Source organism: Homarus americanus, unplaced genomic scaffold (assembly GCF_018991925.1).
Source record: "Homarus americanus isolate GMGI-L3 unplaced genomic scaffold, GMGI_Hamer_2.0 scaffold51972, whole genome shotgun sequence".
NCBI classification, from domain to species: domain Eukaryota; kingdom Metazoa; phylum Arthropoda; class Malacostraca; order Decapoda; family Nephropidae; genus Homarus; species Homarus americanus.
This window is the reverse complement of record NW_024720375.1, coordinates 125064-130082: the sequence shown is the minus strand read 5'-3', so window position 1 is coordinate 130082 and position 5019 is coordinate 125064. Positions and strand designations below refer to the sequence as shown.

The window sequence follows — 5019 nt, the reverse complement described above, 5'->3', positions numbered from 1 at the left end:
TATTGGCGAGACGTCTGAGCCAGAACTGAGACCTGCGTCCGTTGGGACATTCACATATTGTGTTAATTATGCATTATATAATTATACACTCAATTGTTCCTGTTGTCGAGGGAATTGATGAAATATAAAAGTAGGATGATTTTCTTTGGATTTCCGCACAGTAAACACGGGTGAGGCATGGCTGCTGTGTACAAACTTGGCGTCACCGAAATTGACGTATTCGGTAAACAAACTGACGACGTACTCACCGATACCATCGCCATCTGGCCCTTACTACACGCACACCCAAAAGCTCGAGCTTTCCTATTTTTCGTATATACAGAAGTCTTTGGTACCCAACTTCCCATCCTGTGTGAGTGTGGAAAGTGGTTCAGTTTTCACTTGACGGTCAAACCTGGTTGGTGATGGACCACAGTTACCACTCTGACTTCGGGCTTTGGAATTCGTCAATTTTCAGTCAGCTTTATAGAGGCAACCTTGTAAGTATGTATACGATCATTATTGCCATTTATAATACATTATTCTCATGATATATTATTTATTATAATATAATGTTAAGTGTTACAAGTGGTCATCCCAATTTGTAATTAGCATTGACAAGATTTGGTGTCATTATTTTATTTTGTTCAGTACCTTGCGGGTTGTTTGTTTAATGACAGCAGCATATGAGTGATTTAAGTGTTTATTACAGGAAGGTATTTAATTGTCACAATTAGCGATCATGTGTTGTTTTGGTTTCTGTAAGAGGCATCATTATTTCAGGTCGAAACCCATCTGCAATAAAGGGTTCTACGACATACTGTTTTTTTACTGACTGGTGAACCGGTAATGAACCGCAACATTGAACTGCGGGATTCAAGGTTAATCTAATAGTTTTACCTTTTTTTTCAGATAAGTGAAAGTTAACAGCTCTTCGAGGGACCGAACACATCGCACTTCAGGTAAGTCAGAGTCACTTTTAAGAGATGTTGTTTTTGTATTTGCTCGGTAGTCTTGTGTTTCCGGTAACTGAATTACATTAAGAACAGAATGTTATTGAGGAAATGTGTGTAACATTCTCCAGGAAGGTAGGTTGTAACTAAGAATGTTCTCTGGTCAATTATTTATGTAGTTCATGATCTCAACACAGCTACTTTGAACGGTGTACAGTAGGTTGTCTCAGTCTCGTGGGGTCTACCTGGGTTTTCGTGGTCAAGTCTTCAGTTTTTGCCTCACTACTGGAGAAATGACACGGTTTTGACATGCGACTGTCAGTTGTTCTTAAGTCTGAAAGTCATGTCTACCTTCTCGTAGAATTCTGCAACCTCGTCCTCCATTATCCACCAAAACAGTATTCACGCTTACCACATGTTTAACCACATCTATCCCAGTAATTTCTTCTTTTCGTTGCATTGCTCTACTTAAACTTCTGTTGTTTTCATAACTCGTTTCGTTACAAGCTCTTAACTCTACCAATTAGGTTCGTTTCGATGTAAAGCGCATCACTGTAAAAATACTGTATCATACCAGGACAATGTTAAGTGCCTTATATAATCGTAAAGAAACCTTATTTCTGCCAAAATATTTCGCTGCGGACAGGATTCGAACCTGTGCGGGCAGAGCCCAATGGATTTCAAGTCCATCTCCTTAACCACTCGGACACCGCAGCTGTTAGAATAATGAAACAGTTGTGTGATAGTGACGCTCCGATGATGCAGGTGTGTAAAGGTGTAATTTCACAGCAAGGAAGGCGCAATCAGTTATTACAAGTGTGTAGATGTGGTATCAGCTTTTACAGGTGTGTATATATGAGGTATCAGCTGATTTAGAGTTGAGTGTGAGATTAACTGGCGCAGGCATGACATCAGCGTGTGTGGATGTGACATCAGCTGGTGTAGTAGTGTGGGCGTGAGGTCAGGTGGTGCAGGTTTGGTGTGCGTTGACATCAGCCGGTGCAGGTGTGTGGGAGTGACATCATCTGGTGCAGGTGCTTGGGCGTGAGATCAGCTGATGCAGGTGTGGTGTGCGAGACCTTAGCTGTTGCAGGTATGTGGGCGAGACCTTACCTTCTGCAGGTGTTTGGGCGAGATCATAGCTGTTACAGGTGTGTGGGCGAGAAGATAGCTGTTTGTTGCAGGTGTGTGGAAGTGATATCAGCTGGTGCAGGTGTGGGCGTGACATCAGCTGGTGCAGGTGTGGGCGTGACGTCAGGTGGTGCAGGTGTGGGCGTGACATCAACTGGTGCAGGTTTGGGCGTGACATCAGCTGGTGCAGGTGTGATGGGCGTTATATCAGCTGGTACAGGTGTGTGGGTATGACATCACCTGGTGCAGGTATCGTTGGCGTGATATAAGCTAGGCAGGTGTGTGGGCGTGACATCAGCTGGTGCAGGTGTGTGGGCGTAACATCAGGTGGTTCAGGTGGTGCAGGTGTGGGCGTGACATCAACTGGTGCAGGTGTTGGCATGACATCAGCTGGTTCAGGTGTGGTGGGCGTTGCATCAGCTGGTACAGGTGTGTGGGTGTGACATCAGCACAATTTTTAGACGACAGAACCTCAACCTACGCTAGGACAGCAACAGGTTAAGAAAATATTGCACACTACGAGTTGAGAGCACTTGACTACACTCGACTGCCTTCACTTCCCTAACAGTTATGTCGGGTATACAAAGAGACTGTTCCCTGGCACACAAAACCATCATTATCCGTTCCACGCTGTATAGCCTTTCTTTAAGTCACGCTCATCCCTACATCACAACTCTGGATTACAGGCTTCTGTCGTCCTCTGAAGAGACGCTCTTCATCAATAACCTCCTTCAGTATTCATTTTCCTCATAACTATAAGCCTACTTCTGTATTTACTTTCCTCATTCCTTTCATAACCAGTCATTGGTATGACGTCACATCTATTCTTCCGAGTCACTGTCGATTACAAACCCTCGGCTGTCACCGCGATGTGTCTCGCCAAAACACCGTCACCATACATACAGAAGTCTTCTTTACATTCATTTTCAGCCAAAACATTTCGCTGCGGACAGGATTCGAACCTGTGCGGGCAGAGCCCAATGGATTTCAAGTCCATCTCCTTAACCACTCGGACACCGCAGCTGATAGAATGATGAAACAGTTGTGTGATAGTGACGCCCCGATGATGCAGGTGTGTAAAGGTGTAATTTCACAGCAAGGAAGGCGCAATCAGTTATTACAAGTGTGTAGATGTGGTATCAGCTTTTACAGGTGTGTATATATGAGGTATCAGCTGATTCAGAGTTGTGAGTGTGAGATTAACTGGCGCAGGCATGACATCAGCGTGTGTGGATGTGACATCAGCTGGTGCAGTAGTGTGGGCGTGAGGTCAGGGGTGCAGGTGGTGTGAGACCCTAGCTGTTGCAGGTGTGTGGGCGAGACCTTACAGCCTTCTGCAAGGTGTGTGGGCGAGATCTTAGCTGTTACAGGTAGGGAGAAGATAGTTTGTTGCAGGTGTGTGGGGTGATATCAGCTGGTGCAGGTGTGGGCGTGACATCAGGTGGTGCAGGTGTGGGCGTGACATCAGGTGGTGCAGGTGTGGGCGTGACATCAAGGTTTGGGCGTGACATCAGCTGGTGCAGGTGTGGTGGGCGTGACATCATCTGGTTCAGGTGTGGTGGGTATGACATCATCTGGTGCAGGTGTGGTGGGTGTAACAGCAGCTGGTGCATGTGTGGTGGGCGTGACCTTAGCTGGTGTAGGTGTGTGGGCGTGACATTAGCTGGTGCAGGTGTGTGGGCGTGACATTAGCTGGTGCAGGTGTATGGGCTAACATCAGCTGGTGTTGGAGTAGCGGCGTAACCTTAACTGATTCAGGTGTGTGAGTGTGACATCAGCACAATTTTTAGATGACAGAACCTCAACCTACGCTAGGACAGCAACAGGTAAGAAAATATTGCACACTACGAGTTGAGAGCACTTGACTACACTCGACTGCCTTCACTTCCCTAACTGTTATGTCGGGTATACAAAGAGACTGTTCCCTGGCACACAAAACCATCACTATCCGTTCCACGCTGTATAGCCTTTCTTTAAGTCACGCTCATCCCTACATCACAACTCTGGATTACAGGCTTCTGTCGTCCTCTTAAGAGACGCTCTTCATCAATAACCTCCTTCAGTATTCATTTTCCTCATAACTATAAGCCTACTTCTGTATTTACTTTCCTCATTCCTTTCATAACCAGTCATTGGTATGACGTCACATCTATTCTTCCGAGTCACTGTCGATTACAAACCCTCGGCTGTCACCGCGATGTGTCTCGCCAAAACACCGTCACCATACATACAGAAGTCTTCTTTACATTCATTTTCAGCCAAAACATTTCGCTGCGGACAGGATTCGAACCTGTGCGGGCAGAGCCCAATGGATTTCAAGTCCATCTCCTTAACCACTCGGACACCGCAGCTGATAGAATGATGAAACAGGTGTGTGATAGTGACGCTCCGATGATAGTGTGTAAAGATGTAGTTTAACAACAGGGAAGGTGCAATCAGTTATTACAACTGTCTAGATGTGGTATATGCTTGTGTAGGTGTATAGAAGAGGTATCAGCTGCTACAAGTGTGTAGGCAAGGCCTCATTTGGTGCAGGTGTGTGGGCGTTATATCTGCTGGTGCAGGTGTGTGGGCGTTATATCTGCTGGTGCAGGTGTGTGGGCGTTATATCTGCTGATGCAGGTGTGTTGGCGTGACATCAGCTGGTGCAAGTGTGTTGGCGTGACATCAGCTGGTACAGGTGTGTGGACGTGACATTTGCCTGGTGCAGGTGTGTGGGCGTGACATTTACCTGGTACAGGTGTGTGGGTGAAGAATCAGTTGGTGCATATGTGTGGGCGTGACATTGGCTGATGCAGGTGTGTGGGCGGGGCATCATGCTGCAGGTGTGTAGTTACTGTTTTTTTTTTCAGGTTCCTATTCCTTCTTTCTTTCATCTTCATCTTTTTTCATTCTTTCTTCACCTAAAAATGTTAGTATGAAAACGTTGCAAACCACACACTAAAACTATGCACTG

At 45.9% G+C, this 5019-nt stretch overlaps 3 non-coding genes across 3 annotated transcripts; all 3 read right to left on the bottom strand.

The window, feature by feature from the left end:
* Positions 1-1566: 1566 nt before the first annotated feature.
* Trnas-uga lies at positions 1567-1648 on the bottom strand. The gene has a single exon. It is a non-coding gene; the product is annotated as a tRNA-Ser (tRNA).
* Positions 1649-3004: 1356 nt separating this feature from the next.
* On the bottom strand, positions 3005-3086 carry Trnas-uga. Its single transcript has one exon. It is a non-coding gene; the product is annotated as a tRNA-Ser (tRNA).
* A 1246-nt stretch (positions 3087-4332) lies between these two features.
* Positions 4333-4414, bottom strand: Trnas-uga. Its single transcript has one exon. It is a non-coding gene; the product is annotated as a tRNA-Ser (tRNA).
* Positions 4415-5019: the final 605 nt, after the last annotated feature.